The 13,395-nt window shown below is 43.4% G+C and overlaps 1 protein-coding gene across 1 annotated transcript in view; it reads left to right on the top strand.

Moving 5' to 3' along the window:
* Positions 1–13,395, top strand: part of SLC2A5 (solute carrier family 2 member 5) — a 307,480-nt gene that overhangs the window by 561 nt on the left and 293,524 nt on the right. The gene's annotated exons all lie outside the window — the stretch shown is intronic.

Here is a 13,395-nt window from a genome sequence, read left to right on the forward strand (position 1 = left end):
AGGTACTGCCCGGGCTGCTGCTACAGAGCAGTGGTAAACGTTGCCTACCAGCTCTCTGTGATTATTTTCTGTGAAGTTAGATGTATGTTTTGTAATTTCCTGTGATTTCATTCTTATGCTATGTATTATTTTTGAAACTTGACAAATCCTACATCTTTTTGCTCACAGAATGTTGGCAAGTATGGAATTGATGTTTCTAAGGTAGATTGAGTACTGTTATTAAAGTCGTTGTCTATACACACTATAATTAGTTGAATATTTTAAGTCCCGTTTTTGTCAGCGCTCCAGTATGGAAAGCTCTCTGTTATAGTGAACAAGAGTTTCCCTCCTTGACCATAAGCGGGTTGCTTCTAAACTCGGCTTGCCGCAACTCCTGCAGTGCCCAGCCTGTCGCCTCCGTTACATTCTAACATCGGGCACTGTCCTCACTCTGTCCTGCGGCCTGGATTCTCCCTGCCTCGGGGCACTTACACTGTCGGACTGGGACATACAATCGTCTCGGGCACCAATGAAAAAGTGGCCCACCGTTGCAAATGGCAATTCATTCCTTTTGTGACAGACTGTTTCCAATAGTACCCAAGGGGCAGTTTATTGAAAACATGGGATGTGAATTGTGCATTTTAAAGAATATTTATCCAGCAACACTGGTCAAAACTAATAGCCGTATAGTGAATGACAGCAAAGAAAGACTTGTAAACTCACTCGCGTGGGAAGTTACACACCTATTTACAGCAGGCACATTTAGCCACCAAGCAATCTTGCTGCCTTGATACCAGTGAGCTAGACTCCGACCCTTGCACCCGACCCACGCATGCACTAACATTCATGTCAATTTTAATCGGTTCTGAGGCAATTCAGGCGCCATCTCTAGAGTGAGTCCTTTTAAATGGGTAAGAAAACTTATCAGGTTATTGTAGGTTGTGTGTAAAACAAACCTCAGCCCGGGGTTGGAATTTCAGCGGCACCGACTTCACCTTTCATCCTTTTAACATTGACTGAGGGCCTCTGGGTTGAGTAACAGAAGCACCTATTAATACGGGCTGAGATTGCCTCTGGGTTTGGCGCTGGCATACATTCTCATGAAGTTAATATATGTTTACTATCTCTCTACCTTGCCGCGGGTGCATCAGCGCTGGCAGGGTTAACTAGGGAAAATGCTGTCGATGCCAGGAGGAAGATGAAAACAAGTACAGTAAAAAGCGGGAAGTGGGGGCCTCGATTATTATTATTATGGTATTTACTGAGCAGGGACCTAGCTCCGAGAAGCAACAGAGCGCTTTACAGAGGTGTACAACAGTTCAGATGCTCAACAGAGCGCTTTGCAGAGGTAACTACCGTACAGCTATACAGCGGGGGTAGGATACAACGGGGCGCAGCTGTACAGGGTGGCAGATGGCATCTATTGAGTCAGGTGGCGCGGGAGGCGACGTGATGCCCTAGGTGTTGAGGAGGAGAGACTCCTTGAAGAGGTGGGGCTTGAGTTCTTTTCTGAATTGCAGGAGCATAGGGGCGAGTCTGATGCTAACGGTGAGGAGGTTCCAAAGTCTTGGGGTGTAGGCAGAGAAGGCTTGTTTTCTGGTCCTTTTTGCCATAACTGATTTAAAGTCTGCATGTGTTCTGGCTTCTAGTGATTAACTGTCCACCAGAGATGCTGAGTTTCTCTGCAAGATAGCTGGGTGACTTGAGGGAGACTACTAGGCTAGGAATGCTTGCCGTTCACCCATTATTCACTGGGTGCTTGATTATTAATACTGACTATCATCTCTTCCTCCCTCTCTCTCTCTCTCTCTCTCTCTCTCTCTCCCTCTCTCTCTCTCTCTCTCTATATATATATATATATATATATATTACAGGGCCTGCGGTAACGGCAGCAGCCCTGTAGTTATGGTTAAGTTGCTCAACCCATAGGAAGAGCACTTGTTGGGCTGCTTATAACTTCACCCTCCCAATATGTGTGGTTTTTCCCAGATGCAATGGAATAAATGTTTTGCTCACGCCTACAGCCAAAACCGCTGGATGGATTTTCACTAGATTTGCAGCACGAGTGGCAGCTTGGTCCCAAAAGCAAGCTTTTGTACATTTGGTGTAAATCCATCCAGTATTTTTTTAAATGACAAAAATTGAGGTAACAACAAATTAGTGATATCTGGGTTCGGTACGCAGACTCAATTCTCTGTTCGGTCCGTGGACGGACCTCTGATTGGTCCAGAGGGTGGCATCAGGTCCCCGCACATCAGACGCTTCTGCTGATTGGATGGTGAAAAGCATGAGGGGTGTCAGATTTTTGGAAACGCCCCCCATGTTGGATCGGCAGACAACCGCAGCTGACTGCTGACAGCACGATGGAGGAAAAGTCTGGAAATCATATTTTGGGTCATTTGGTGGTGAAAAGAGGGTCTGGGAAGGGTGGGGGAGTGGAAAAAAGATATGGGGTGGTTTTTGTATGTTGAAAAAGGCTGGGCAGATGTCGTAGCTCTCAGGAGTCTATGGTTTGTAAAGTTTTCATTTTACTTTTGTCTTTTAGTTTCACAAAGTGATTGAGGAATTGTCGTAAAGATTTCAAGAATTGTTGGCGTACATTACACATTGAGTTGCATTTGTACACTGGACAGTTTGGGTGAAAGAAGCATTTGGTTCAAAGTTTGTTGGGGAGTTTTTTCTATAAGGGTTTCTTTTGCCATAATGGTTTGTTCCACCATTTCATACCCTCGACCCCTATTGTCTATGGCAATTGTTTTTTGTTGTTCTTGTTCATAAGCTTCTTCATTGAAGTATGATTCTGTGCTGCTTGTGTGAATCCATTCACAATCACAGAAGTTTGAAAAGATCTCTATATTGACACTGCGCATGTTTAGAAGTACTTGTTGAAATGTATTGATTAATTTAGTTAGCGGTTTCATTCTGTTTAAAATCAATATAAACAATTTTCTCTTCAGTAGAAACATGCTGTCAATTAGACCTTGCAGGATTACTCTCCTGCTTTAGTTTTTAAGGAAAGATTGTGACTTTTCAGATGTTTTTATAATATTTTGAAGAACTGTACGGTGGAACATTTTTTGTAACATTTGTTTGGATTGCTTTACCATGACTACGTTGACACTAGTAGATAGAGGATTGGGTTTGTTAGTAGATCTGCTTTTCTTTGTACATAATTGTTTACATTTTGTTTTTGCAAGATGGGCGTTACTTTCTTTAGGTTTGGCTAGTTTAGTTTTGTTTAATGAGGTTACTAGCTCTTTTTATTTTAATGTTTTCTATAAATTATTTTAGAGGTGGATGAATATGTGCTGTACATTTTAGTCTTATCTGCTCTACTTTTTCTTTCTTTTCTATAGAGTTTTTTGTGTCTGTTGGGAAAAGTGAAAGTTTGCATTGAAAAGTTGTGCAATGTATATTCATGTATGGTGCATGTGTGTGTGGGTGTGATTGTAGAGATGAATAGAGTACTGTTTGATTGTGAGGTGGTTTATTAGGTGTGGGTGGGAAGGTTATGAGAATACGAGTGTACAGAGGTGCGATGTGTTGGGTTAGTTAGTAAGGCAGTGGTGGTGTGATGGAATCTATACAGTGATTGTGCTGTTTTGAGGAACAGTGTGGGTGCCGCAATGTGGTGTGTAGATGGGAACAGTAGGAATGTGAATGGTGGAATATAATGGGGTAGAGTAAAAGAAAAGTTTGTTTGAAAAGAGTAGTCTGTGGTAGTATATATAGTGGAACTGTGCTGCTATAATTACATACATATACCTGGTACATTAATGTACTTACTTTGTAGGATGCAACGGGTATTCGTTTTTCGTTTGTTGATTGCAGTGTTGTGTTTCTTTCATGTAATCGTAAAAGAAAGTTATTGGGGATATGTGGTAATGGCAAAGTACTTTTAGGAAGCAAGGTTCATAAATAGAATGGAAGGAGGAGTGGTGGGGAAAAAGTTAATACATTTGGTGGACGATAAAAAATGGTTGCTTTTAGGAGCATTTTCATGAAAGTTAAGAAATGTGTATGTGCATTTGCAGAAGCTTTGTAACATTTTGTGAAAAAAGAAACAATGGAAAGGATTTGTAGTACACATTTAAATGGCAGTTTGTGTGTGGAAGTTTAATATGTTAGAAGTATATGCATACTTGCCAACATGATGCATTCTAAACAGTATGTGTTTATGTAGTCCTAGATTTTTTGTTTGAATTATGAGACTTGTAGTTCCACTTCTACCATTGTGAAAGTTGGAGTACAAGTCACAGAATGTAGAGAACAAATAGGACTGCATAAGCAGCTGAAGATTGGAATGGGTTATGTTAGGGAGTATACATGTACTGTGAATATTGTAACCTGGCACAGACTGAGTGCCAATTACAAATGGTGTAGAAATCTATTTGATCTGCTTCTACTTTCTTTTATGCAGATATGCATTTAACTTTCTTGAAAATGCTCCCCAAATATATTTTGAAAAGCACAGCATTTTACATGTTTATTTGATGTACATGTCACAGTTTCGAATATTGAAGCTAGTTGTGTTTTTTTCTTTGCATTCTGGGACTTGTAGTTTGTGTGTTATTATGGGAGAAGTGGAATTGGAAGTGTCAGAATGCAGAGGAAAAAAGAAAGACGTAAGAAGCATCAATACATTACAATGTGTGATGTTGGGATCTACGCATGTGCTGCCGACATATTAAACTGGCAGAAACTAAGTGCCATTTACAAATGGTCTACAGATGTATTTCATGTACTTTCCCCTTATTGTATGAAACAGTAACACAGTGCTGCTATATATGCACATATGCATTCTTTAACTTTCACCACAAGGATTGTAAATATAAACAGTTTGAAGTGCAGAGACTTGCAATTGTTTGCTGCTTCATGTCAGCAGGTGATGAGTTCTGGAATGCTGGCATTTGCCAGAGTGGTTAAAAAGAGAATATGCTTATTTAGAAGCTTATTGCAGGGTAAGTAGCAGGAACCCTTTATATATATATATATTTGTGAAAATGTTGAAGAAAACCTTTTTAAAATATAAGCATACATGTACTATGTTCTGTTAGGTGCTGATCCTGATGAATCTGGAAATAGAAATCTTGGACAGCAGTAGAGTACTTTTTGAATGGAGATGTCTTTCATTAATTAGAGATATGTACTCTGACAGTTCAAGTGCACATCTGAAGAGTTGAAGTGAGATTACAGGGTTAGGTGTAGAGGTTTTGGATGTGATTGGTGGATGGCTGTGTCACTCTTTGAAAGCAGCCAATGAGGGAGTATTGAGAACATGAAAGTGGAAAGTGTAGAAGGGCTGACCCTGTGTCACAGTGTCCATGGACACCACGGTAGTTTGCAGACGGTACATGCCACATCCGGGTCTTTTGAGGATGCCTGGCAGGGAAAGGGTACTGTGGGGATTAGCGAATCAGGTTTACTGGGTGTGGTGTACAGGAAGAGAGGGTAGTATGAGTTTTGTTTGCAGGAGTTGAGAGCAGTAACAATGGCTATGGCTATGTGTTTGAGAAGGCAGACTGTGCAGATTCTGGGGGATTCTTCAATTCAGTCATTGAAGGTGTATGCTGATAATCATGGCATCCTTGGAAATATTGGATGGCAGGAGTGGAAGTTTTCTGACATGCAGTTTGTGGCTTAAACTGGGAACACTTCCTTTAATTCTGTGAGAGTATGGCTCACTTTAAATGTCCAGACATTGTGATTGTGCATTGTGGAGGGGACAGTTTGGGGTTTGTGACTCCAGTGTATTTGCAAGTTACGCTGAAGGATTTCTTTAAAAGCCTAATGCAACTGTTTCTGCTGCTCAGATAATTTTTTCGGAAATACATCTGAGGCGCACATGGAGATGTCCAACAAACTTTTTCAGTCCTCAAATTGAAAAATCAAGTCAGATTGTCAATAAAGGTGTATCTGCTTTTTATATGCTGCAGGAATGTCATCTTCCTAGAATAATATACATTCTCATGGTGTGAATTTTTTTTGTCCAGATGGAGTTCGCTTAACAGATGTCGAAAATGCAATTTTCCTTTACAATCTTAGGAATGCATTAAAGAAGTGCCTGTAAGGAAATTGTAAAGGAAGATGTAGAGTGTACAGTAACACTGTACATAAAAGCAAAATAAAGGTGTTGGTTAACAAACCCCCCCACCGAGCCACCACTAAAGATTAAATAACTTACATTGGGGGTCATTCCGAGGTTGGAGGTAAGGGATTACCGGCGCCTGTAAGGGCACCGATGGCGGTAATCCCTTACCTCCGTATTCCGAGTTCCCTTTGCGGGTCCCTCTTTACCTCCTGCTTTTAGCAGGAGTAAATTACGGGACCCGCAAAGTGACCTTGGAGTAAATTACGGCACCGTAATTTACGGTGCCGTAATTACCTCCTTCCCCATTCCCATTGAGCCCTATTGGGGCAGAAATGGGGATGGGGAAGGGCTATGGTGAATGGGGAATTACCGGTCCATCCAACCTTGGAATGGACCGGTAATTACTCCATTCACCATGCCGGTATTCCATGGAGTAAATAGCTCCATGGTTGCCAACCATGGAGCTATTTACTCCATGGTGTAGTCCTAACTCGGAATGAGGGCCATTGTGTTTAATTTCTCCCCTCACACCTTTCACTGGCAGCAACGTCCGCAGACACTGCGGTAGTCCACAGATGGCACGTGCCACATTCAGGTCTTTTAAGGTTGCCTGGCAAGGAAAAGGGACTGCGGAGACAGCAGACGGTCGTGGTGTCTGCGAACATCGGAGGATCAGCCAATCAGGTTTCCTGGGTGTAGCGTACAGGAAGAGAGGGTAGCAGGAGTTTGGTTATTAGGAGTTGTGAGTGGATCGAAAATTGCCATGGCAATGTCTTTCAGCCGGCAGTGTGTTTGGATTTTGGGGGATTCTTGGGTCCACTGGGTGAAGGTGTATGCTGAGCATTGTGGAATAGACAAACATCTTGAATTCCCTGAATTGGAAGTGTTCTAGTACGGCGGGAAAGGCATGAAGTGGGTTGACTTGCTCCCATTTTGTGCAAATATGGTTCAATTGAAACATCTGGACATTATTATCATGCATTGTGGTGGAAAAGGTTTGGGGAACGTGACTGGAATATCTATGCAGTTTGCAATGAAGGAGATGTTTGGAAAGTTGAAGGAAATGTTTCCTAATCACAAAATAATTTTTTCAGGCATTGCGCAGAGACAGATGTGGATGTGTTCCAGTTAATTTGGTCCGCAAATGGATAAAGCGAGGTGCAACGTCAATAAAGCTGTGTGCTTTTGTTCGAGATGTTGGTGTGACATTGTTTCATAATGAGAACATTACATTTGATAGGGCCAACATCTAACTCATGTGGGTAATCACATTTTTGTGAAAAACATTTTAAATGCTTTGAAGCAGTTCTTTTGCAAGTGAGAAGAAATAATGAAATTCAGTGAAATGTTTTCTTAGTGCAGTTTGTAAAACCAAATATTTAAAAAAAAAATATATAAAATTAAAAAAAAAAGAATGGTTCTTTCAAGACCCACCCTTTTTGAATGCAAAACAATTAGAATGATTCCAACTGTCCCACGCCGGAAATGTTTTGATGTTCGTGGACTACCACGCTGTCCGCGAACTTTGCAGGATGCACAGGGGCCTGCAAAATTTTTCACACTTCTATTTTTTTACTGTGAAAGATGGCTCCTAAAGGAACCTTTTTTTGTATTTTTTCAATTTTGTATTTTAGTTGGCATTTTTCAGGAGAGGCAAGGTAGGGGAGCGAAGGGAAGGAAGGGGCACCAACCACAGGGACGAAGGGGCAGGTGGAGAGAGGGAGATGTTGGGTGGGCCGTAAACAGATAGGTGCAGTGTTTCTCATGTTCTTTGACCGCAGCCTCGAAAGCACTCTGAAACGGCTCCCCCCTACAGATTGGTGCTTCACAGTACATGCATAGCACTGTGACCCTCAAAAGGTAAGGGTCAACAGCGTTCTGTATGGCCTGTGAAGCCGCTGCTGGCATCCTCCGCTCCAAAGGGGTATCCTTTGTGGTGACAGGAGCAGATGAAGATGATGGGGTGGAGGGAGTCAACCTGCTCTTACCTGAGAAAGATTTTCTCACAGCACTCTGGTGGGTCGATTTGTTTTGGCGCCTCAAGAGAAGTAGTCTCATAGGAATACAGACCAGGTTTCCAGCGACTAAGTTCAACTTTGCACTCAGTGCATCGAACCTTGCTTGCATGAGCCTTTGGGACCTTTAAAACGGTCGTAAAAATAATTCCCACATCCAGGACTCCCCCCGAGTACTGGTGACAGGAACTTCCTTCACTTCATCCTTCACTTCATCCTCTTCTTCTTCTTGATCCTCCACTTTTGTATCACTGCACCTGTTCCCCTCTCCATGCCCTCCAGGTCGTTGTGGTGGTGGGGGTGACTGGAAAGGAGGGATGGCCATAACAGGTGCCCTGATGGTCTCCAAGAAGTTCTGCAAAACAGATCTGCAAAGTAGGTGCTCTCTCCAGGATAGCCATATTGAGAATGGGGAAAAGTAAGGAGTGGGTCCCTTAAGAGGAACCATCGGTGGGCAGTCATACTGTCCGCAGACTACCAAGTTGCAAAAAGGCCTTGAAAAGTTGTAAAAAGTTGCCAGATCAATCAAAAATGGGTCTGGGAGCTGTGCAAGGGTAACGTTTCTGCTTGAAATACCCTATATTGGCTGGAAAAACACTGTTCGCTGACACTGCTGTCATGCTGCATGGGTGCGGTCACATGATGACGTCCCCGGACATCCACAGCCCCGACGGGCGTCCCCGGACGCCCTCCAGTTGAGACTTGCAGGGCGCATGTGCCGGATGTCCATATGACATGCGCAGTGTCCAGAGACTAATTAAAAGTGTGTCACATGAAAACTGACATGTCCAGACATCGCGCCTGTCCAGTGGCACCTCCATTTTGAGTGCGGACACCATGGACAGTCGTGGTCTCAGCGGACTCACAACTGGAGTTTAAAAAAAGTAGGAAACATTATGCAACAGTAAACAAAACATTTATAGTACAAAAATATATTTATTCAAGAAAGGGATGGGGTATCGGAATGGGAAACGTAAATGGGAGAATCAGGAAAGTTTGTACAATAATTATGAGGGGAGAAAGGGAGTGAGGTTTCATCAAAGTGTCTTTCATTAAAATGTTCAGAATGTGCTGGGGATGACAAGTGGGACAGGTGCCAGAAAGACAGTGATAGGGACACATTTTAATTACATGATTTTTCACATGCTGTACAAGTTCTTTCAAATCATGAACAAATTCATCTAATTTGTTGGACAAGTTCATGATTTGATTATTTACAGTTGGGGTAGGGGTTCTGTTTGTGAATCTGGGGATTGGTTAGAATTCAACTGGGGCGTGGCTTTTTCATGAAAACTATGTACTGTAAAAGGAAATTATTATTTTAGTAAGGTGTGTGCAAAATACATTATTTGTTTACATTAAAATCTCTATTGAATACCATTGGAGATGTTATCGTCGCTCATTTTGTCTTTTAGGAAGTTCTCCTCTGACTATTCAAGTGTGCTAGTAAAAGAGAAATAAATACAATGCACTTACTATTTAGTGAGAATGTGTTGTCCAATAAGCACCTGGTGTTTCTTAATATGTATGCAAAGTTGTAGTGAGGAGATTATATGAAGTGTACACTTATGGTGTGTGATTGGTGCATTCCGTTGTGATGTGTCTTATATAAAAAAATAATTCACATTTTTTTAACGTGTTTGTACAAAAAGGTATATTTGCATGTTGTAAACATTAGTTGTGATTTTACATTGTTTTGTGGGTTGATGGGTACATCTTTTTTGGTTCTCCCCAGTGATTGTGAGCCCTGTAAATGGCACCCGACATCCGCGGTCTACCGCGCTGTCCGCGGACCTCATGTCTGACATATGGTGGGAGGGGGTGTATAATATAAGGGATCTGTAGCAGATTAAAGGTGCACCAAGAAAAACCCATGACATTCAGTGCAAAAACATTGTTAAAGTGATGTTATGGTTACAAGTAAAACCGAAAAACCCTTGAAATTCGCCAGTTATGGTACTCTAAGCAACCATAATTCGCGCCACCTGCGTGCACTGCTAAGACTAACATCCAGGACATCAAAGATGACATCACAAATGTCATGGATGACATCACCGATGATATCACATATGAAATAATTGTGATAAAAACTCTCTAAAAGGGGTTGTATTTCTGTATTAGTAACAAGATGTGAGGGGTGATCGGGAGATCCATCATGAGCTACTTAATTTATGAAAGAATGTACTAATCTCAACAAAACATAACATTGGAGTGTTGTTGTTAATACAGGACCCTACTTGATATTGATATTGATATTTTATTTATATTGCGCTTGTACTCGTGTTTCAGAGCGCCATAAGTAGAGTACAAAAAACAACTATCTTACTAGGCCCAGTGACATTGGGAACGTACAAGTGCATGGGATGGGGAAAGGGGAAAGTGCAAGGGAGGGCGGGAGAGGTGGAAAGTGCTAAGCAAAGGAATACAGATAAATAAAGTTAAATAAATAAGTAGTAAAAAGCACTAAACATTGATAGTGCAGCCAGCAAATGGCAAGTGCTAGGTATAAGGCAACAGACAGGGTCTGTCTGATAAGTGCAGAAAGGGCGGGGGGACTGTATGGTTACAGAATACAGACCCCAGTGCAAGGGATCGCCAGGATGCTGTGCAGGTGGGTGGCAGGGTGCGCAGGTACCTGGGCCCAAATGTCAGAGGGTAAGCCAGGGGCACAGTGCCAAGACAGATCAGCAGGGCAGAGGAGGAGCGAAGGCAGAAGCAAAGAGGAAGGTCTTGAGGTGCTTCCGGGACCGAGATGGTTCTCCTCAAGTTTCACGGTGGCAGGGATGCTGTTCCAGGGGGAGGCCCCAGCCAAAGACAGAGATCTACCCCCAGCTTGTTTCTTTGAAAAACGACTGACCCTGAGGGAGTTAGAGGTAGAGGAGCGAAGAGCTCGGGAGGGAAGGTATTTACGTAGGGACAGCTTAAGGTATTTTGGACACAGGCACCAGAAATGCTTTTTGGGTTTTGAATTTAATCCTTGCAGCCACTGGTAGCCAATGGAGAGATTTCAGGGCTGGAGAGATACGCTCCCAGGGCTTGAGGCTAAGGACAAGTCTTGCAGTCCTGTTCTGGATGAGTTACAAAGGGCGGAGAGTAGAAGCAGGTAGATTTAGAAAGAGGCTGTTACAATAATCAAGCCTAGAGAGGACTAGGGCATGAGAGACAGTGAGCTTCTGGGGGAAGGAGAGGAAGGGCAGAATATCTCTAAGGAGGTGCAGTAGGAAGTTTGACTTTTTTGATACATCAGGGATGTGGGCAGAGAAGGAGAGTGTGGAGTCAAAGATGACACCAAGGTTCTTAGCCACGCAGGTGGGAGTAGGAGGCGCGCCAAGGGAGGCCAGCCAGAGAGTGACGGGAAAGGAGGGTGAAGGTGTGCCAATGAGATGAATCTCTGTCTTGCTGGCATTCAGGCAGAGATCGTTGGCAGCACACCAATCCTGAATGGCAGATAGGCAGTCAGAGATGAGGGAAGGAGAGGAGGTGGCTGAGGGGAGCCTGAAAATGAGTTGAGTGTCATCCGCATAGCACTGAAGGTTGGAGCAGAAGATGGCAATGCAGTGGGTGAGAGTTGCCAGATATTGGTTGAAAAGCCAGGGTGAAAGATTAGACCACTGGGGAACGCTGCTGGTAGAAAGGGAGATAGGTGAAAGGAAGGACCCAAGTTGGACCTGGGAGGGTCGATCAGAGAGGAGAGGTCAGCCAGGCCACGGCCTGATAGTTGACACCCAGGTTGTCAAGGAGACGGTTGAGCAGGATAGTATGGTTGATCGGTCAAAGGCGGAAGAGAGATTGAGTAGGGTGAGGACAGATGGGATGTTAGAATCAAGGTTGGAGAGCAGATCTTCACGGATGTTCAGGAAAGCAGTTTCCATGCTCCTGGAAGCTCTAAAGTCAGATTGATGGTCATGGAGACAACCAACAGAGTCAGAATAGAGGTTAAGCTGCGAGATGGCCAGCTTTTCCAGGGGTTTGCCCAGAAAGGGAGTGATGGAGATTGGGTAATAGTTAGCCAGGCAAGACGGGTCAGCAGTGGTTTTTTTGAGAAGAGGGTGCACAAGTGAGTGCTTCAGGGGGGAGGGGAAAACTCCTGAGGAGACAGAGAGGTTGCAGAAATCCGCCAGGGCAGACAGGAGCAAGGGTGTCAATGTGGTCCTTGATGGTGTTGGAAGAACAGGGATGAACCTGTTTTGACAAGACTTTCATAGATCGGACATGTCTAGCGACCTCGTCAGGGGAGAAGAGAGGAAAGGAAGAGAAAGAGGGATGGGGGTGGCTGTAGGAGGACCAAGGTTCAAAGAAGGAGAGGGGAGGAGAGGTGGAGGGGACAAGAGGGAGGACAGGATATCCTGGGTTTTAGAGATAAAGTGAGAGGCAAGGGCCGTGCAAAGGGCATGGGAGGCGACATGAGAGGTAGAGACTGCAGCAGGGTTGACAAGTTCCTTGCAGATTTTAAAGAGTTTGGCCGAGTTGTTAGGTGCAGCAAAGACACAGGCTTGGATGTGGGCTCTCTTCTTAGAGCGGATAGAGAGTGGGTATTGCCTTTGGAGCAGGCGACAGGCCAGTTTGTCAGAGGATGAGCAGGAAGCCCTCCATTTCCTCTCACCACCCTGAGAGGATGTATGTATGTTTGTGTAATCATACATACACATAGGCATTGGCTGCAGCAATCACTGTAGAAATACAATATTTTTTATTTTGTAATTTTGGATAGTAAAATAATGAATGGTACCTTATTAGAGTTTCCAGTAAATAGCTAATAATTGAAGACTTACTACATACTTGTGTTCGTACAAACAATACACATCCAGACCTCGAAAGCACATACATATGAGGCACATGAAACTTAAGTAAGGAGGAAAGACACAACACCACCAACAGTAACATTAGACTTTATCATGAAGTACAGACATGATTTGTGTATTTGAGGCTTGCTTATTTCGTCATGTATGTGTGCCATGAAATGAGGCCAAATCCTAAGGAAAGTGCCTTAACAACATACAAGAAGGTTCATGTGTACATATGTAAATATTGTCATGACCCGGCGAAATTGCCCCTTCTGGACCTCATGGTCATTGTCACGAAGGGCTTGTACTCCTTGTTCCTCCCAACATGGCCGTACCAAGCTACGTGCTACGCACTAGCTTTCACGTCATGGCACGTACTATAAATTGGTCACGCCTCTGCGGGTCCGCGCGTCTCAACGCTATCTTCGGTAGTGACCCGACGTGTGCTTACTCTCTACTTTAGTTTCCTTTGATCCTCTTACTTCCTTCCTTGCCTTTTATCCTGTTCCTGGATTTCCCCTCCTAC

This window comes from Ambystoma mexicanum, chromosome 8 (assembly GCF_040938575.1).
Source record: "Ambystoma mexicanum isolate Mex_15411 chromosome 8, UKY_AmexF1_1, whole genome shotgun sequence".
NCBI lineage: Eukaryota > Metazoa > Chordata > Amphibia > Caudata > Ambystomatidae > Ambystoma > Ambystoma mexicanum.